Source organism: Cetorhinus maximus, chromosome 1 (assembly GCF_964194155.1).
Source record: "Cetorhinus maximus chromosome 1, sCetMax3.hap1.1, whole genome shotgun sequence".
Taxonomy (NCBI): domain Eukaryota; kingdom Metazoa; phylum Chordata; class Chondrichthyes; order Lamniformes; family Cetorhinidae; genus Cetorhinus; species Cetorhinus maximus.
In genome coordinates, this window is record NC_135879.1 from 234414837 (window position 1) to 234435476 (window position 20640).

General features: G+C 45.3%; 1 protein-coding gene across 2 annotated transcripts in view; it reads left to right on the forward strand.

Moving 5' to 3' along the window:
- slc4a11 (solute carrier family 4 member 11) overlaps window positions 1-20640 on the forward strand; it is a 232749-nt gene that overhangs the window by 56571 nt on the left and 155538 nt on the right. The window lies entirely within an intron of this gene.

Consider the following 20640-nt stretch of genomic DNA (forward strand, 5'->3'; position numbering starts at 1 on the left):
ATCACGAGTTGAAGAAGAATAAGCAAGGAAATATACTCTTCAAGTGGTTGTGGGCTTTTCAAACGTGCTTCTGCAGACTGGGGGTGTTTCCCCAGTCCACCCTTTTTCTCTTTTTTTATTTTTTTTATAAGCGCTATTCTGCTTTGCCCACAGGCTGTGAGATGGAAAGTGTTTATATAAAACCTATATCCTTGCACAGACGGCCGGTACGTTAATTATAGGGAGAAGGCAGCTTTCTGATTTGAAGCTTTTTGTTAAAAGGAAAAAACAAAATCTGAACGTTCTTGGGACTTTTAGATTTTCAGTGTAACGGCTACTCTTGCTATAGAGAGGCACAGGTTTTTTCTCACCAGGCTACTGCCTGGGCAAACCTGTCTCCTCTTTTCTGCGTGTGGCAATATAACTGGGATGGAGTCCTTCCGGGATAACTGGCAGCGCCGTGATGGTGCAAGTCACCTCTTCTGGAAGGCTGACTGGGGACCTGTGCGGTCTGTTTTTTTTTTAAAACGAGATTTATGATGTTTCTATTTATCCAAATAAGCCAGAGGTTATACATAGGCGGTTTCCAATAAACCCATCAGGGGGAAATAAAGGCTTAAGTACTGCGGGTGCTGGAAAACTGAAATGATAAGGGAAGTTCAGGAGAATCCCCTTGTCCAGGAGTGGTGAAAATGTAAAACTTGCTACCACATTCAGGTATTTTGGGGGGTGGGGGGGGGGTGGTTTGGGGGAGGGGGGGTTACTCCAGAAGTACTCGAGGGAGGAAGGGCATTTGTTGTCATTCCAGCATTCATTACCCATCCCTAATTGCCCTTGAGAAGCTGGTGGTGAGTCACCTTGAACCGCTGCAGCCCATGTTGGTGTAGGTGCACCTCACGGCGCGCGGTTAGGGAGGGAGTTCCAGGATTTTGACCCAGCCACAGGGCAGGAGCATTAAAATATGCAAGAAGGAGCTGGGTGCTGATAGTGCCAGTGGAGTCGGAAACCAGAAACAAAAACAGAAAATGCTGGAACGACTCAGCAGGTTTAACAGCATCTGGAGAGAAAATGGACTCATAGGGACTCGAAACGTTAACTCGGTTATCCCCCTGTCATCTCCGCAGATGCTGTTAGAGCTGCTGAGTTGTTCCAGCATTTTCTGTTTTTGTTTCAGATTTTCCAGCATCTGCAGTATTTTTGCTTTTATACTGGTGTGAACCAGCTGGGTTTGAATAGGCCTGGTTCTGTGCTGTGCATTCTGTATAAAAAAAAAAGTAAATAATTTGACAAACATTGTTTCTAAAGGAACATCACAGAACATTTCAAAATGGTCATTGCAGAGAGTGCAATGATATTCAAATTTTCTCCATAGGAACATAGAAAATAGGAGCAGCAGTAGGCCATTCAGCCCTTCGAGCCTGCTCCACCATTCAATATGATCATGGCTGATCCTCTATCTCAACACTGTACTCGTGCGCTCTCCCCATACTCTTTGATATTTTTAGAGATCAGAAATCTATTTATTTCCTCCTTAAATATATTCAGTGGTTTGGCCTCCACAGCCTTCTGTGGTAGAGAATTCCAGAGGTTCACTACTTTCTGAGTGAAGAAGTTTCTCCTCATCTCAGTCCTAAATGGTTTACCCTGAGACTGTGACACCTTGTTCTAGTCCCCCCCCTCCGCCCCACCCAGAGGAAACATCATCCCTGCGTCTAGTCTGTTCCATCCCTGTCAGAATTTTTATACGTTTCAATGAGATTCCCTCTCATTCTTCTAAACTCCAGTGAATACAGGCCTAATTGGCCCAATCTCTCCTCATATGACAATCCTGCCATCCCAGGAATCAGTCTGGTGAAACTTCGCTGCACTCCATCTATGGGAAGGAAACCCTTTCTTCGGTGAGAAGACCAAAACTGCACACAATACTCCGGGTGTGGTCTCACCAAGGCCCTGCACAGCTGCAGTAAGACATCCTTGCTCCTGTACTCAAGTCCTCTTGCAGTGAAGGCCAGCATACCATTTACTTTCTTAACTGCTTGTTGCTCCTGCATGCTTGCTTTCAGTGATTGCTGTACAAGAGCACCCAGGTCTCTTTGTACATCCAAAATGGTCTATCACCATTTAAATAATAGTCTGCCATTCTGGTTTTCCTACCAAAGTGGATAACTTCACACTTATTCACATTAAACTTCGTCTGCCATGTATTTGCCCACTCACTCAACCTGTCTAAATCGCCTTGAAGTCTCTTAACACCCTCCTTGTCGCTCACATTCCCACCAAGTTTTGTTGTCAGCAAACTTGGAAATATATTTGGTTCCCTCATCCAAATCATTGATATCATGTTGCACTCTAGAGAGAGCCTCAAAACAATTAAAACATGTAACATTAACATTAAATATTCAGCATACAGCCTGAGGGGTTCTGTACAGTTTCCAGCCCCTTGGTGCACTATGACTGAGAACCATCATTTTTTTTGTTGTTGCAAAAATATACTTAATTCATAAAATACCTAAAAGAACATTACTAAACATTTCAAAATGGTCGTTACAGAAAAGGAAATGATATTCAAATTTTCTACATGGGTTGTGTTGCACTCTGAGGTTCCTCAGTACGATTGTGATACCCTGTGCCTGGATGCTCCAAAGCTGATCAAAACAGGGAGCTGATCAGTGTTAAAACTGCTCTTGAATTGGCATTGCTTGTCCATTCAATGGGACACATCAGTAATTTGCTGACAGCAGGTACTTGCATTTATTCAGCGCTCCTCCTTTTGAAAGCAATGCTGAACAGAGTGGACACTGAGAAGGATTGGGTGGGGTGGAAATCAAAAGATCAAAGGCCCAGTCAAAAAGTAGGGCTGGAGACAAGGCAGTTTAGATTGGGGAGTGAAGTTCAGAGGGCATGGCATAATGAATGAACCATCCACCTCCTGTGTGAAAGAGGGATCTTGCAGTGTTCCAGAAGTGGAGGATACAGGGAAGGGTATATACTGGAAAAGATAGTTCAGGTGGGCGGGGTGAGTCCATGGAGAGATATAGAAAGTATCACTGGGTTTTGAAGTACATTCTTTGGGGCATGAGGGAGCAAACTGATGTGAAGCGAATGGGTGTGCTATAGAGAATGAGCATTGTTGTGATTTCAGCAGCTCAATTGAAAAAGCTTTTAGAAATGTGAAGGTAGGAGAAGTTTGCTCTGCAAGTTCCCTTGACACTGCAGTTTGCAGCGTGTTGTTCAAGAGTTTGTCCCCCCCCACCCCAGTCTGTGCTGAATCTGATCTTTTTACTGAAGTCAATTGAGGAGTAAATACTCATGTCAAGGAGAAATCCCCTGCACTTTTTTGAAACAGTGTCATGTGATCTTTCAAATCCACCTGAGACCTTGATTTAATATCTTGTCTGAAAGAATCTTTTAAAGTGCAGCACCCGCCCAGCAATGCAGTGGGGTGACTGTCAGCCTTGCCTTAATTTCTGTGGTAGTCTGGACAGGTTTGCCTTTTAGACTGGGGGAAGAGAACATCAAGACAATTCCATGCTGGCTGTTGTGTCTACCTGTCCAGTATTGATTAACCAGGCACCAAGAATTTTCAGAATGACTTGCTTAGTCTCATGTGGTTTGCTCACTGGCAAAACATTAAGTTCACTCCCTGGTACATCCATAGTGAGCAAAACGGAAAAAAAAAATATTTGTTTCCTTCTGGCTGTTTGCTGCACTTGCAGCAATGGAACAATATTAATCATGGTAAAGCAACGATTGCAGCACTTGCAGATATGCCAGGCTTGATCAAAAGTGGTGGTGTGCAATCAACAAGGGGAGGGATTGTGATCGGTGGAAGATTTGGCAGAATCCCACACTACAGGAGGCCATTCAACCCAATCGTGCCTGTAACTGCTCTTTAAAATTGTTATCCAATTCATCCCACTTGCTCTGCATATACCTCCTTTTCAAGTATTTATCCAATTCGCTTTTGAAAGTTGCGATTGATTGATTGCTTCCACCAGTTTTATAAGCAGTGCATTCCAGATCATCGTCATTTACCACGTTTTACTTAAATCCCTTTTTTGTCGCAATCATGTTTAAATCCTCTGCGAACTGACCCCTCCTGCCAGTTTTTCCCTATTTACTCTATCAAAACCCCTCATAATTTTGAACACTTGGCTTGGCTGTTGAAGCCCCTCCATTAAAAATAATTCCTTGCTGCCTTTATCTCATAGAATGAACAATAAGTTCTGTGGACGTTTTCCTACAATCCGAATTGTCCGACATTCAATGGCATTACCATTGCTGAATTCCCTACTATCAACATCCTGGGGGGGTTACCATTGACCGGAAGCTCAACTGGACCAGCCATATAAATACTGTGGTTACAAGACCTGGTCAGAGGCTGGGAATCCTGTGGCGCGTAACCCGTCTCCTGACTCCCCAAAGCCTGTCCAACATCTACAAGGCACAAGTCAGGAGTGTGATGGAATACTCAGTGGAGAGGTGATGGCGTAGTGGTATTGTCGCTGGACTAGTGATCCAGACACCCGGGGTAATGCTCTGGGGATTCGGGTTCCAATCTGCCATGGCAGATGGTGGAATTTGAGTTCAATGGAAATCTGGACTTAAAATTCTAATGATGACCATGAAACCATTGTTGATTGTTGTAAAAACCACGAATGTCCTTTAGGGAAAGAAATCTGCTGTCTTTACCTGGTCTGGCCTACATGTGACTCCAGGCCTACTCTTAATGCCCTCTGAAATGGCCTAGCAAGCCACTCAGTTGTATCAAACTGCTACAAAGTCACAAAAAAAAGGGAATGAAACCGGACAGGTCACCTGACATCGACCTAGGCATCAGAAACGACAACTGCAATCTCAGCCCTGTTGACCCTGCAAAGTCCTCCTTACTAACACCTGGGGGCTAGTGCCAAAATTGGGAGAACTGTTCCACAGACTAGTCAAGCAAAGTCCTGACACAGTCATCCTCACAGAATCGTACCTTACAGACACCACTATCACCATCCCTGGGTATGTCCTGTCCCACTAGCAGGATAGACCCAGCAGCGGTGGCAGTACAGTGGTATTCAGTCGGGAGGGAGTTGCCCTGGGAGCCCTCAACATCGACTCCGGACCCCATGAAGTCTCATGGTATCGGGTTAAACATGGGCAAGGAAGCCTCCTGCTGATTACCATGTACTGCCCACCCTCAGCTGATGAGTCAGTGCTCCTCCATGTTGAACACCACTTGGAGGATGCACTGAGGGTGGCAAGGGCACAGAATGTACTCTGGGTGGGGAATGTCCATCACCATGACTGTCCAAGCTGGCTGAGTCCTAAAGGACGTAACTGCTATACTGGGTCTGCGGCAGGTGGTGAGGGAACCAACAAGAGGGAAAAACATAATTGACCTCATCCTCACAAACCTGCCTGCACCTGTCCATGACAGTATCGGTAGGAGTGACCACTGCACAGTCCTTGTGGAGATGGAGTCCCAGCTTCACATTGAGGATACCACACCCCACCGTTGTGTTTTGTGGCACTACCACCATGATTAATGAGATAGATTTCGAACAGATCTAGCAACTCGACTGGGCATCCATGAGGTGCTGTGGGCACTCGAACATGATCTGTAACGTCATGGCCCCAGCATATCCCCCACTCTACCATTACCATCAAGCCAGGAGATCAACCCTGGTTCAATGAAGAGGGCAGGAGGGCATGACAGGAGCAGCATCAGATATACCTAAAAATGAGGTGTCAACCGGTGAAGCTATAAAGCAGGACTACTTGTGTACCAAACAGCATAAGCAGCAAGTGATAGACAGAGCTAAGCGTCCCACAACCAACAGATCAGATCTAAGCTCTGCAGTCCTGCCACATGCAGTTGTGAATGGCGGTGGACAATTAAACAACTCACTGGAGGAGAAGGCTCCACAAATATCCCCATCCTCAACGATGGAGGAGCCCAGCACATCAGTGCAAAAAATAAGGCTGAAGCATTTGCTACAATCTTCAGCCAGAAGTACCGAGTGAATGATCCATCTCGGCCTCCTCCGGAGGTCCCCAGCATCACAGATGCCAGTCTTCAGCTAATGCGATTCACTTCACATGATATCAAGAAACAGTGAAGGCTCTGGATACTGTAAAGGCTATGGGTTCTGACAATATTCCAGCAATAGTACTAAAGACTTGTGCTCCAGAACTTGCTACATCCCTAGCCAAGCTGTTCCAGTACAGCTACAACACTGGCATCTACCCAGCTTTGTTGAAAATTGCCCAGGTGTGTCCTGTGCGCACAAGCAGGAAAATCCAACCCGGCCAATTACTGCCCCATCAGTCAACTCTCGATCATTAGTAAAGTAATGGAAGGGGTCATTGGTGCTATCAAGCGGCTCCTGCATAGCAATAACCTGCTCATTGATGCCTAGTTTGGGTTCCACCAGGGCCACTCGGCTCCTGACCTCATCACAGCCTTGGTTCAAACATGGACAAAAGTGCTGACCTCCCGAGGTGAGGTGAGAGTGACTGCCCTTGACATCAAGGCAGCATTTGACAGCGTGGCATCAAGGAGCCTTAGCAAAACTGGAGTCGATGGGAATCATGGGGAAAACTCTCCGCTGGTTGGAGTCGTGCCTAGCAAAAAGGAAGATGGTTGTGGTTGTTGGAGGTCAGTCATCTCAGCTCCAGGGCATAACTGCAGGAGTTCCTGAGAGTAGTGTCCTTGGCCAAATCACCTTTAGCTGCTTCAACAATGACCTTCCTTCTATCAATGTCAGAAGTAGGGATGTTCGCTGATTGTGCAGTCATTAGAGAACCATGTTCAGCACCATTCGTGTCTCCTCAGATACTGAAGCAGTCTATGTCCAAATGCAGCAATATCCAGGCTTGAGCTGACAAGTGGCAAGTAACATTGCCTGACACTTGTGTGGTGCAATGATCATCTCCAGCAAGAGAGAATCCAACCATTGCCCTTGATGTTCAATGGCATTACCATCACTGAATCCCCCACTATCAACATCCTGGAGGGTTACCATTGATTAGAAACTGAACTGGACTGGTCATATGAAAAATACAATGGCTACAAGGACAGGTCAGATGTTAGGAATCGTGTGACGAGTAACCCATCTCCTGACTCCCCAAATCCTGTCCACCATCTACAAGGCGCAAGTCAGGAGTGTGATGGAATGCTCCCCACTTCGATGAGTGCAACTCCCACAATGCTGAAGAAACTTGACACCATCCAGGACAAAGCAGCCCGCTTGATTGGCACCACATCCACAATAATTCACTCCCTCCACCACCGACACACAGTAGCAGCAGTATGTACCATCTACAAGATGCACTGCAGGGATTCACCAAGGCTCCTTCGACAGCACCTTCCAAACCCACAACCACTATCATCTAGAAGGACAAGGACAGCAGGGAGATGCAAACACCACCTGGAAGTTCCCCTCCAAGCCATTCACCACCCTGACTTGGAAATATATAGCTGTTCCTTCACTGTCGCTGGGTCAAAAACCTAGAACTCCCTCCCTAACAGCACTGTGGGTGTACCTACACCACATGGACTGCAGCAGTTCAAGAAGGCAGCTCACCACCACCTTTTCAAGGGCAATTAGGGATGGACAATAAATGCTGGCCCAGCCAGTGAAGCCAACATCCCATGAACGATAATTTATAAAAAGAAGCACTGGGCCTGACTGATCTGTGTGTGTATGTCCACACTAAATTGCAGAAACATTAGCCAGGGCTATGGGGAAAAAAACAGGTGAGTGGGATTCTTTGGATAGTCATACTGAAGAACCAGCATGGGTATGGTGGGGTGAATGGGCTCCTTCTGTGCTGTACTATTCATGATTATCAATATTCTTGGGTTCATGGGAGAAGAATCTTGTTGATTACCCTTAAGTTTCCTGTTGATCTTTTCTGGGAATCAGGGTGTTGAGCGAAGATTTAGGCCGAAAGGCCTCTTTGTCCTTTTCTCGAGCTGGTGAGTGTATCCTGATACCCAGTTTTTTTTTATTAAAAGCATTCATGGGATGTTGGTGTTACCAGCTGGGCCATCCCTAATTGCCCTTGTTCGGACAGCATTTAAGAGTCAGCCACATTGCTGTGGGTCTGGAGTCACATGTAGGCCAGACCATGTACGGATGGCAGACTTCCTTCCCTAAAGGGCATCAGTAAACCAGATGGGTTTTTACAACAATCGACAATGGTCTCATGGTCATCCTCAACCTTTTAGTTCAAATTTCGTCGTTTGCCTTGGTGGGATTCGAACCTGGGTCCCCAGAGCATTACCCTGGGTCCCTGGAATGCTAGTGCAGTGACAATGACACTATGCCACCACCTCCCCCTATTGTGTCACACATGGCCCTGTGATGGCTGGCCTCAGTGTTTCATTTGTGTTAGAGCCCAGTTACACACCTACCCTAAATGGTTTTTTTAAAAAAACCGCTCCTTACATTTATGTACAGTACCGCATCTATTTATGTGTAAAAATATCGCTGGAGGTTTCAAAGATGAAGAGTTGGCTGAAAGTTTGGACAAAGGGCTAAGTTTTGTACTTGGTAGCATCCTTTCCTTTGGATCAGAAGGCATCAAGTCCCACTCCAGAAACTTGAACACATAACCTGGGCTGACACTTCAGTGTAATGTTGAGGGAGGGTGGCACTGATGTGTATGTTGTATTTTGGATGATGCGTTAAACAGAGATCTTGTCTGCCTTCTCAGGTGGACATAATGATCACGTGGCATTATTTCAAAGAGCAGCAGGAGAGTTTTCCCTGATGCGTTCACTAATATTTATCCCTGTCGATATTTATCAATGTGACTGAAACAGATTGTCTGATCATTGTCACATTTCAGTATTTGAGAGCTTGCTGTGAACAAATTGACTGCAGTATTTCCCTATGTTATAACAGTGACCGTGCAAGTACTCTCACCTCCTTGCAATTTCCCCCCCAACACCCCCCCCGTCATACCAAGGAGCTTGGTGCTTGTACAATGCACAGTGAGTGGGCCAGCCCTTGATTTTTTAAAAAATATATTATGTGGTTTTTGTGGTGTGGTTGTTTCTTAACCTTTCACAATGGAACAAATAGCCTTTGTCTCTGATGCCAACTCTTCAGGAGCTGGTTTGGCTGCAGCGTCAAGTCCGCAAAAGTTTTGCAGGCATAAGATAACGTTGAGATTTTTGTTTGTCGTGATCGACACAGGTGGGTGTGGTGTTTTTGTCAATGGGATATAGGTTCCTGTGCCTGATTTTAAACTGGCCTGATCTCCTGCTCTGGCACAGTGGAGAGGTTTGGGGATGTGAAAGGGGCTACACCAATGCAAGCTTTCCTCCGTTCCGGCTTTGGGAGGGGAGGAATTGTGAGAGGTGGATGATGTTACATCTTAAAAACTCTTAACTTTGCTGAATCCTGAGGCAGTCTACTTCTTTTAAACTTTGTGCTGGATTGTGGGTACATGGCACTTGCTGCTCAAGTTGTTCCCTTGCGTATGGATGGGAGTCAGATTGTCAGCTTGTCTTCCCAGTTATGCTGCTTTTCCATTGACACTTGAGGGAAAATTTGCTTGCACCTACTGTTTGGCCTTTTACCCCACAGCCTGGAATGAATGGGTCTGTTGACATTCTTGGCTGATTTTTGAATACTAGTTTAGCCTGTATTTGGTGGGGGGTGGGGGGTGGTGTTGGAGGTGGAGGAGGAGGAGGAAGAGGACCGTGAAGAGCAGATGGGCAGGTTTTATCTTCCTCTTTTTTTCTTTGTTTCTCTCCGCCCTGTGAAGGCATTGCTGCTTCAAGTCAGACTTGTTTGGTGGTCTAGCTGAAAACTGGTGCTCATTGATGGCGGAACCTTGCCCTTGAGCAATAGCCAATGGCAGCCTGTGCTTTAAATGTGTTTATATGTAAAAAAATATAAATCTAGTGCCAGATTCCACCACAAATATTGCACCTCCACATACAGTGACACAATTTGGTAATTATTATTTACTGCTGCTGTGTGAGAAATACTCAATCTCCCCACCCTGCCCTGTTCCCACACCTTTAATGAACCCTAAAAAATTCTCTTCTGTTCTTCCTTTCAAAGCCTTTGCCTTCCCTCCCCCTGCCCCCACTCTGCTTGCTGGGGCTACTGCTGAAAGATTTAGATGGTCTGTATCACCTCCTTGCAATTTTCCCCCTCCACCCCCCCCCACCCCATCATACCAAGGAGCTTAGTGCTCGTACAATGCACAGAGTGGGTCAGCCCTTGATTTTTAAAAAAATATATTGTGTGGTTTTTGTGGTGTGCTTGTTTCTTAACCTTTCACAATGGAACAAATAGCCTTTGTCTCTGATGCCAACTCTTCATGAGCTGGTTTGGCTGCAGCATCAAGTCCGCAAAAGTTTTGCAGGCGTAGGATAACGTTGAGATTTTTGTTTGTCGTGGTCGCCACAGGTGGGTGTGGTGTTTTTGTCAATGGGATATAGGTTCCTGTGCCTGATTTTAAACTGGCCTGATATCCTGCTCTGGCACAGTGGAGAGGTACTGAGACTGCTAGGGGTTCATCTGTGCCCCAATAATAGTATTGGCTGACTATCTTCCTTCCCCTAAGAGAAAAGCAAAATGCTGCTGATGCTGGAAATCTGAAACAGAAACAGAAAATGCTAGAAAAAAACTCAGGCCTAGCAGCATCTGTGGAGAGAGAAACAGAGATAAGGCTTCTTCAGAGCACAACTCCTCACAGATGCTGCTAGGCCTGCTGAGTTTTTCCAGCATTTTCTGTTTTTCTGTATCTTCCTTCCCCGTTAGACAGGTGGTTGATAGCGGGTGACACAAGAAGTGCAAAGCACGTTACTCTCTGAAAGGCCAAAGTGATTGGCGGGTTGGGTGGAAGCAGATTGTGTGATGACTGCGCTCCCTACCAATCAAAGCTGAAATGATTGCTGAAGTTGTGCAACGGGTTGATGAAGTCTTGCTGTGATGGTTCAGGGTTTTGGTGAAACCACATTTGGAATACTGTGTGCAGCTTTGGTCTCCATATTTAAGGAAGGATATATTTGCGTTGGAGACAGTGCAGCAAAGGTTCCAGTGAAGCCCAACGCAAACTGGGGAGGACCAGCACCTCCTCTTCCAAGTTAGACACTTTACAGCCTTCTGGACTTAACATTGAGTTCAACAACTTCAGACCATGAAAGCACTCTCCTCCATCCTCACCCCTTTTCTTTTAATCCCCTTTTTCCCTACATTCATTTTTATTTTTTATCCATTTCAATTTTTATTTTTATTAATTTATCCATGGTTTTACCCCCCTTTTTTTTTATCCCTGCTTCTATCCCACGTTCTATCTTTTTTTTCCCCCACCGCTAACCCCCCATCCCATCCCCTACCCTACAGGGCCATCTGTTACTTGTTCCATGTTGTTCTTTCACACAATGCTACCCTTGTTCTGCTATTATCACATTCTGCTTTCTTACCTTTTATGCCACTATCAGCACCATTTTTTTTTTTAGCACTAACCACTACCATTAACACTCCCTTTGTCCTGTTGTTCGTGACATCCTTGTCAATCCCTCCTTTCTCCCCACCTATCACCGACCTTTTATCCAGCTCCACCTACCCCAACCCCTTTAACAGTATAAATTTAATCCATTTCCACTTCTCTTCAACTCCGAAGAAGGGTCTTACGTTAACTCTGTTTCTCTCTCCACAGAGATGCGGCTAGACCTGCAGAGTTTTTCCCAGCATTTTCTGTTTTTGTTTCAGATTTCCAGCAGCTCCGGTGTTTTGCTTTTATCTTTATATTCACTAGATTGGTACCTGGGATGAGAGGGTTGTCCTCTGACAGACTGTTTGAACTGGGCTTATATTCTCTGGAGTTTAGAAGAATGAGAGGTGATCTCATTGAAATGTACAAGATTCTAAAGGGGCTTGACAGGGTAGACACTGAGAGATTGTTTCCGCTGGTCGGGGAGTCTAATACATGAGGGCACAGGTTTTGGAGTTAGGAGCCGATCATTTAGAGCTGAGGTGCGGAGGAATTATTTCACTCGAATCTTTGTGAATTTTTGGAATTCTCTACCGCAGAGGGTTATAGCAGCTCCGTGGTTGAATACATTTAAGGCTGGGATAGACAGATTTTTGGTGTCTCGGGGAAAATCAAGGGTTACGGGAGTGGGCAGGAAAATGGAGCAGATGCCCAAGGACAGCCATGATCATATTGAATGGCGGAGCAGGCTCGGTGGGCAGTGTGATCTACTCCTTCTATTTCCTGTGTTCGTGTGACCATTTATAATAATATCAAATACCTTAATGTGATAAGGTGCCTTGATAATTGATATACTGCAGTTGAGAATATATCGAATCTATTGACCAGTTTGTTTTTGAGCTAATGTTTCCTTTGTGTAAAGTCATGCCTTGGCAATTGTGCAAACTGTGTTCGGGAGTGATGATGTGATGAGTGCGTTCTACTTGAGAACGTCCAGCACTTCGCCAATTCTGTGAGATATTTACATCCTGGGGGTTACCACTAACCAGAAACTGAACTGGACTAGCCATATAAATACTGTGACTACAAGAGCAGGTCAAAGGCTGGGAATCATGTGGCAAGTAGTTCACCTCCTGACTCCCCAAAGCCTGTCCACCATCTACAAGGCACGAGTCAGGAGTGTGATGGAATACTTCCCGCTTGCTTGGATGAGTGCGGCTCCGACAACACTCAAGGAGCTTGACACCATCCAGGAGAACGCAGCCAGCTTGATTGGCACCACATCCAGCACCTTCAACGGTCACTCCCTCCACCACTGATGCACAGTGATGACAGTGTGTGCCATGTACAAGATGCTCTACAGCAACCCACGAAGGCTCCTTCAACAGCACCTTCCAAACCCATGACCTCTACCACCTAGAAGGACAAAGGCAGCAGATAGATGGGAACACCACCGCCTGGAAGTTCCCCTCCAAATGGCACACCTTCCTGACTTGGAAATATATCGCCGTTCCTTCCCTGTCACTGGGTCAAAATCCTGCAACTCCCTTCCTAACAGCACTGTGTGTGTACCTACACTACATGGACTGCAGCGGTTCAAGAAGGTGGCTCACCACCACCTTCTCAAGGGTAATTAGGGATGGGCAATAAGTATTGGCTTTGCCAGTGACACCCCCCATCCTATGAATGAATAAATAATAAATAAGATGCTGGCACAAAACAGGACCTACTCCTTAACTCTTCATACCTTTTTACCACGTCATTTTCCAGCTGCCAGTTTTGGACCTGCCTCGTGATGAATGATGTCAAAGTCACCTAACATTATATCATGATGTCTCCTTGTCCCCTGTTTGTTGCCAACTCTCGAGTGTCAGCACCTCCAGTCCCTGTTTTGGAAACTCTGCCAATACTGCCGGGCACTATCCAAGATTGTTTTATACAGATACTCTCTTGTGCTTGCTGCTGGAGGCATAATATTGCAGAGTAGTTAAACATTAGAGAAGCAATTGGTCCCATCTTCATCCATCCATAAAGATCCTCGATTTCAATTCACTTTCCCCATTTTAGCATCTAAAATGATTGAAGAGTTTATCCTTCCACAATTCTTCAGCCTATTCCATTCTTCGAAAATAAATTCCTGCTGTCGCTCATCCTAACTTTTCCATTTACAAGTTTAGCCCTGTGTCATCCTCTTGCAATTTAATTTAACATAACACTCTGGATCTACCCTCTTCCCATTGCTTTAATCCTCTTTTATACTTCTACTCAGACCTTGAGCACTCATCTCTAGGTGAAAAAGCTCAAGAGTTTCCAGGGTATGTTTTCTGAATGTTGAAAGTAGGGATCAGCCTGGAGGACATTTTAGATGTCCACTATTCCTGGAGCTTCAAAGAACTGGGGTGTATTACTCAAGTTGCTTAAGGCCCTAAGATCTAAGATTGCCTGTCTCTGTGTGTGTCTCTGTGTCTCTCTCTCCTCCTTTTGAAGATGTTCTTTTAAAAACTACTACTTTAACAAGCTTTTGTTGATTTTTTTTTTAATGCTTCCGTGAACCGCCCTGGGACATTTTTGTTCTGTTAAAGGTGCTATATAAATGCATGTTGTTGTGTGGTTTGATCAGGGCAGTTTAATCTCAGTTTACACTGCCTTGTTTATTTTTTCTGACTACTGCTAAGCATTGGTTACTTGTGTCGTATGTCACATCTCCTTTGACCATTTCCACCCCATCTGTGTGTTATGTGTGTGTTTGTTCCTTTGTGTTCCGTACTTGTTTGTATTATATTTCAGCTGCTCACGTTGATCGTTTACACTCGATACCAGTCCATTCATTGAGTCAATTGATAAAGATACCTGTCCTGTTAATGGGACCAAGCAATTACCCGCCCCTACTTAATGATGGACCTTTCTTTCCAATTTTCTCTTTCCCTGTAATTCTACCAACTCTCTTCCCTCGCCTCCCCTCCCCTCCTCATTTACCCAGTTTCCATTTGTTCACCGCTTTAACCTGGATAAGTAAGAGAGAGGGCTAGGAACTAAAGAGAATCAGGTGTACTCCCTAAAAAATCATTTTCTTAACTTGAGACTAAGAACATTGTGCATCCAAATCCCATTGTCCCCGTTACACTGAAGCGGCCTGTTAATGGTGGCACTGATCAAGAGCTCCCTCGCAGCCTGGGCAATGGTGGCTGGCACCTTTAAAAGAAATTGCTCGTGGAAGCTCTTTATTTTTAGAGGTGTTTGGCTGATTTCCAGCGTGGGGGTCCCTTGTGTGCCCAGAGAAAGCTTTTCCTGAGATTGAATTCAAACTTGTGTTCATTTAAACTTGTGCTCGTTTTGAATGTGAATATTTCTGTGGAACATTGATGTGGCCATGTGCGAGGTATTTTATTTATGTGAGAGCCCGCTTGCTGCTACACCATCGGTCCTGACCTCCTCTGTTGTACTCCTGCCACTGTTGGGGAGAGGCTTGCTAAATGCTTGGCAATGACTTTGCGATGGGGGCAGCCAGTGCCAGGAGCAAGCTTCAGTGCAAAACGAGGAAATGGCTTAATTATTAATGTCCCTCAAGGCGGAGAGCGTTGCTGATTTATGATCCTTTTTCAGAAAAACTTTCTGAAGGTGCAAAATTAGAATTTTAATCTGCGCAGGTGGGAAAAAATAGATTTTTTGGGGTAAAAAATGCATTGAACTTTTTTCAGTTGTTTTGAGTTATAAACGTATGGGAGTTGGAAGTCCTGTTTCATGTTTTGAAAATTGTTTTTCTGTTTATTATTCAATTTTCTGCCTTGCATGTCCTAGCGATAAGACTTTCTTGTTTTAGAATTATTTTGTCTCTGCCTCATGCCCATTCTCTCCATTGTTTGCTTCAGATTTGCATTGTCTCTTTCCTTTGTCCCTTCTCCTTGCCCCCTCCCACTGCCCAATTCCTCTGTGTTGGGTTAGGAGTTAAGATATCAGCGAGATATGAGGCCCTGTGTTTATGAAATCCATCCCCTGTCTGCCAACAAAGCACAGATGTCTTGTTGATCACTGAGAGTTGAAAAGAATATTGAAATATTTGAGGTGCAGTGAAGTAAATCTAGTATGAAATTGATGGGTTTTTTCCCCCTTTATTGATCAAGTTCCATATTCCTTTGTTTTTGGTTTAAAAAAAAACCTGTTAACAGATGAGTATTGAGTATTTTTGCATCTAGGAGGTGACCATGATTAGTAACTATATTGACTACCTTGAGGCCTGGACTTTATTGTTGGAAGGTGCTGTCTAAGGAGCCTTGGTGAATTCCTGCAGTGCATCTTGTAGATGGTACACACTGCTGCTACTGTGCGTCAGTGGTGGAGGGAGTGAATGTTTGTGGATGTGATGCCAATCAAGTGGGCTGCTTTGTCCTGGACGGTGTCAAGCTTCTTGAAGTCTGTGGGAGTGGCACTCATTCAGGCAAGTGGAGAGTATTCCATCACACTCCTGACTTGTGCCTTGTAGTTGGTGGATAGGCTTTGGTGAGTCAGGAGGTGAGTTACTTGTCGCAGGATTCCTAGCTTCTGACCTGCTCTCATAGCCACAGTATTTATATGGCTAGTCCAGTTCAGTTTCTGGACAATGGTAACTCCCAGGATGTTGATAATAGGGGAATCAGTGATGGTAATGCCATTGAATGTCAAGGGGCAATGATTAGATTCTCTCGTTGGAGATGGTCATTGCCTGACACTTGTGTGGCACGAATGTCACTTGCCACTTGTCAGCCCAAGCCTGGATATTGCCCAGATCATGCTTCATTTGGACATGTATCTGAGGAGTCGCGAATGGTGCTGAACGCTGTGCAATCATCAGTGAACATCCCCACTTCTGACCTTTTGATGGAAGGATGGTCATTGAAGCAGCTGAAGATAGGCTGGACTGAGGACACTACCCTGAGGAACTCCTGCAGTGATGTCCTGGAACTGAGATGACTGACCTCCAACAGCCGCAACCATCTTATTTTGTGCTAGGTATGACTCCAACCAGTGGAGAGTTATCTCCCTTCCCTGATCCTGATTGACTCCAGTTTTGCTAGGGTTCCTTGATGCCACACTCGGTCAAATGATGACGATGTCAAGGGCAGTCACTCTCACCTCACCATGGGAGTTCAGGTCTTTTGTCCATGTTTGAACCAAGGCTGTAATGAGGTCAGGAGCTGAGTGGCCCTGGTGGAACCCAAACTGGGTGCCAGTGATCTTGCTAAGCAAGAGCCGCTTGATAGCACTGTTGATGACCCATTCCATTACTTTATTGTTTGTATGAGAGTAGACTGATGGGGTGGTAATTGGCCCGGTTAGGATTTGTCCTGCTTTTTCTGTATAGGACATTGGCAATTACCCAACAATGTGGAAAATTGCCTGTGTTGTAGCTGTACTGGCTAGGGGCGCAGCAAGTTCTGGATCACAAGTCTTCAGTACTATTGCTAGGCTATTGTCAGGGCCCATAGCCTTTGCAGTATTTAGTGCCTTCAGCCATTTATTGATATCACATGAAGTGAATTGAATTGGCTGAAGACTGGCACCCGTGATGCTGGCGACCTCCGGAGGAGGCCGAGATGGATCATCCGCTCAGCATTTCTGGCTGAAGATTGTACCACATTCTTCAGCTTTACCTTTTGCATGATGTGCTGGGCTTCCCCATCATTGAGGATGGGAATATTTGGAGCTGCCTACTCCAGTGAGTAGTTTAATTGTCCATCACCATTCATGACTGGATGTGGCAGGACTGCAGATCTTACCTGTTAGCTGTTGGATTACTTAGCTCTATCACTTGCTGCTTTCGCTCTTTGACATGCAAGTAGTCCTGTGTTATAGCTTCATTGGGTTGACATCTCATTTTTAGGTATGTCTGATGCTGCTCCTGGCATGTCCTCCTGCACTCTTCTTTGAACTAGGGATGATCCCCTGGCTTGATGGTAATGGTAGAGTGGGGAATATGCTAGGCCATGAGGTTACAGATTGTGTTTGAGTACAATTCTGCTGCTGCTGATGGCCCACAGCAGCTCATGCATGCCCAGTCTTGAGTTACTGGATCTGTTCGAAATCTATTCCATTTAGCACTGGGAAAGTGCCACACAGCACAATGTGCAGTGGTGATTCCTACCGATACTTTCATGGACAGATGCATTTGCAGCAGGCAGGTTGGTGAGCATGAGGTCAAGTATGTTTTTCCCTCTTGTTGGTTCCCTCACCACCTACTGCAGACCCAGTCTAGCAACTATGTCCTTTAGGAGTCGGCCAGCTCGGTCACTAGTGGTGCTACCGAGCCACTGCTGGTGATGGACATTGAAGTCCCCCACCCAGAATACATTCTGCACCCTTGCCACCCTTCGTGACTCCTCCAAGTGGTGTTCAACATGGAGGAGCACTGATTTACATACACTGTAAAACACTGAATAAAACACTGAAGATTTAATCATGTTATAAATGATAGGTGGGTACATTTGACCTATCTTGCTATAGAAACCTATGGTAACCATCACAGGGTTCTAACTACCCCTTGAATAATGCCAGACTGTTCCCTTAACCTGCCCAGAGATTAATGAGGCTTTTCATGATCAAGTGGTTCATGATACAAATTCTGAATTTAGCAACAAACCAAACTTAGTTCCCTTTTTCCTGCAGTCTTTCTTTAACTTGAGATATTAAGGCATTAATCGGGTACCAGGCTGCTATAAAGATCTATAGCAAAATACTGCGGATGCTGGAAATCTAGAACAAAAACAAAAATACCTGGAAAAACTCAGCAGGACTGACAGCATCGGCGGAGAGGGATACAGTTGACGTTTCGAGTCCGTATGACCCTTCATCAGAACTAAGACGTATAGAAATGAGATGAAATATAAGCTGGTAGAAATGGGTGGGACATCTTTGGCAGTCTCTTCTTGGCCTCCACCTATCACTGGCCCCCTATCGAGCTCTCCTGTCCCACCCACTTCTACCAGTTTATATTTAATCTCATTTCTATATGTCTTAGTTCTGATGAAGGGTCATACGGACTCGAAACGTCAACTGCTATAAAGATCTCTCTAGTCTTTTTAAAAAAACTGAGTGTGTCTTTGTAACTTGTTTTTCATACATCCAAGGCTGCTGACTGTACAATCTCTGAACATTTCTCTTATGTATTGGCGTTTCAACATGTTGACCTGGATTTTGCAGTCATTAGTGAAGTGATGTCACTTTTCACTGATCCTGCAAGCTGTGTGACGTGGGCTTTCACCTTTCCTGATGTTAATTTCATTCTGTTGTCAACTGTAAGGAATCTCTGGTGTCTAGCAACAGCGATGTCATCAAACAAGCTAAGCACCCAATCACATTCAACTCTCACAGACAGAAAACCAGGAAGTAAAGAGCAGATGTTATCACTCACTGTTTTTAGTTTTGCAGAAAGCAAAATAAAGTTTGCTACATTCACATGGGCTGAAACATCATTAACTTTAAAAATAATTGTATCTATGGAGTGCAGAAGTTTGATATTCCACAAATAAAAGAACCATAGAGGTGGTCAGTAGTAATTATGATGCAGTGTACGATTTAAAAATTCAGCTACACCTCATTCAAAAAGGCATAATGTTTTCAATTCTGTTTTACATTGAGACTAATAGCATTGAAAGTGTTTCACGTCAATTCAGTGATTTCTAATTTATTTCCTGAGAGGTCTTGAATAGCACACCCTGTGGAGGAGCAGGGAATCACAGACAGCAACTTCTGGATTTCCATGCTGAACTGCTTCTGGGTCAGCATAGTAGTGTCTCAGTTTCATGAGGATAAATTCTGACAGTTTTGTCATCATTACAATCGCAAAATCCGGACTGATGACTTCACTCCTGGTTCACTAATGTCCTTCAGGGAAGGAAATCTGTCGCCCTTACCTAGTCTGGCCTGCATGTGACTCCAGACCCACAGCAATCTGGCTGATTCTTAAATGCCCTCTGAAATGGCCTAGCAAGCCACTCAGTTGTATTAAACCGCTACAAAGTCACAAAAAAGGAATGAAACCGGACGGACCACCCGCATCAACCTAGACACCGGAAACGACAATGGCAATCTCAGAACCTATCAACCCTGCAAAGTGCTCCTTAATAACGCCCGGGGGTTAGTGCCAAAAATGGGAGAGCTGTCTCGCAGGCTAGTCGAGCAACAGCCTGACATAATCATCCTCATGGAATTAGACCTTACAGATAATGTCCTAGACACCACCATCACCATCCCCGGGTATGTCCTGTCCCACTGGCAGGACAGGCCCAGCAGAGGTGGTGGCACAGTGATATACAGTCAGGAGGGAGTTGCCCTGGGAATCCTCAACATCGACTCCGGACCCCGTGAAGCCTCATGGCATCAGGTCAAACATGGGCGAGGAAACATCCTGCTGGTTATCACGTACCGCCCTCCCTCAGCTGATGAATTAGCACTCCTCCATGTTTAGGAGCTTGGAGGGAACACTGAGGGTGGCAGGAGGGCAGAACGTACTCTGGGTGGGGGACCTCAATGTGCATCACCAAGAGTGGCGCTGTAGCACCACTACTGACTGAGCTGGCCGAGTCCTAAAGGGCATAGCTGCTAGACTGGGTCTGCAGCAGATGGTGTGAGGGAAAAAAAAAATTGACTTCATCCTCACCAACCTGCCTGCCGCAGATGCAACTATCCATGACAGTATCACTAGGAGTGACCACTGCGCAGTTGTTGTGGAGACGAAGTCCCACCTTCACATTGAGGATACCCCTCATCGTGTTGTGTGGCACTATCACTGTGTTAAATGGGATAAATTTTGAACAGATCTAGCAACTCAAGACTGGGCATCCATGAGGCGCTATGGGCCATCAGCAGCAGCAGAATTATACTCGAACACAATCTGTAACCTCATGGCCCCCCATATCCCCCACTCTACCATTACCATCAAGCCAGGGGATCAACCCTAGTTCAATGAAGAGTGCAGGAGGGCATGCCAGGAGCAGCACCAGGCATACCTAAAAATGAGGTGTCAACCTGGTGAAGTTATAACACAGGACTACTTGCGTGCTAAACAGCATAAGAAGCAAGTGATGGACAGGGCTAAGCGATCCCTTAACAAACTGATCAAATCTAAGCTCTGCAATCATGCCAACTGCAGTCATGAATGGTGATGGACAATTAAACAACTCACCAGAGGAGGAGGCTCCACAAATATCCCATCTTCAATGATGGAGGAGCCCA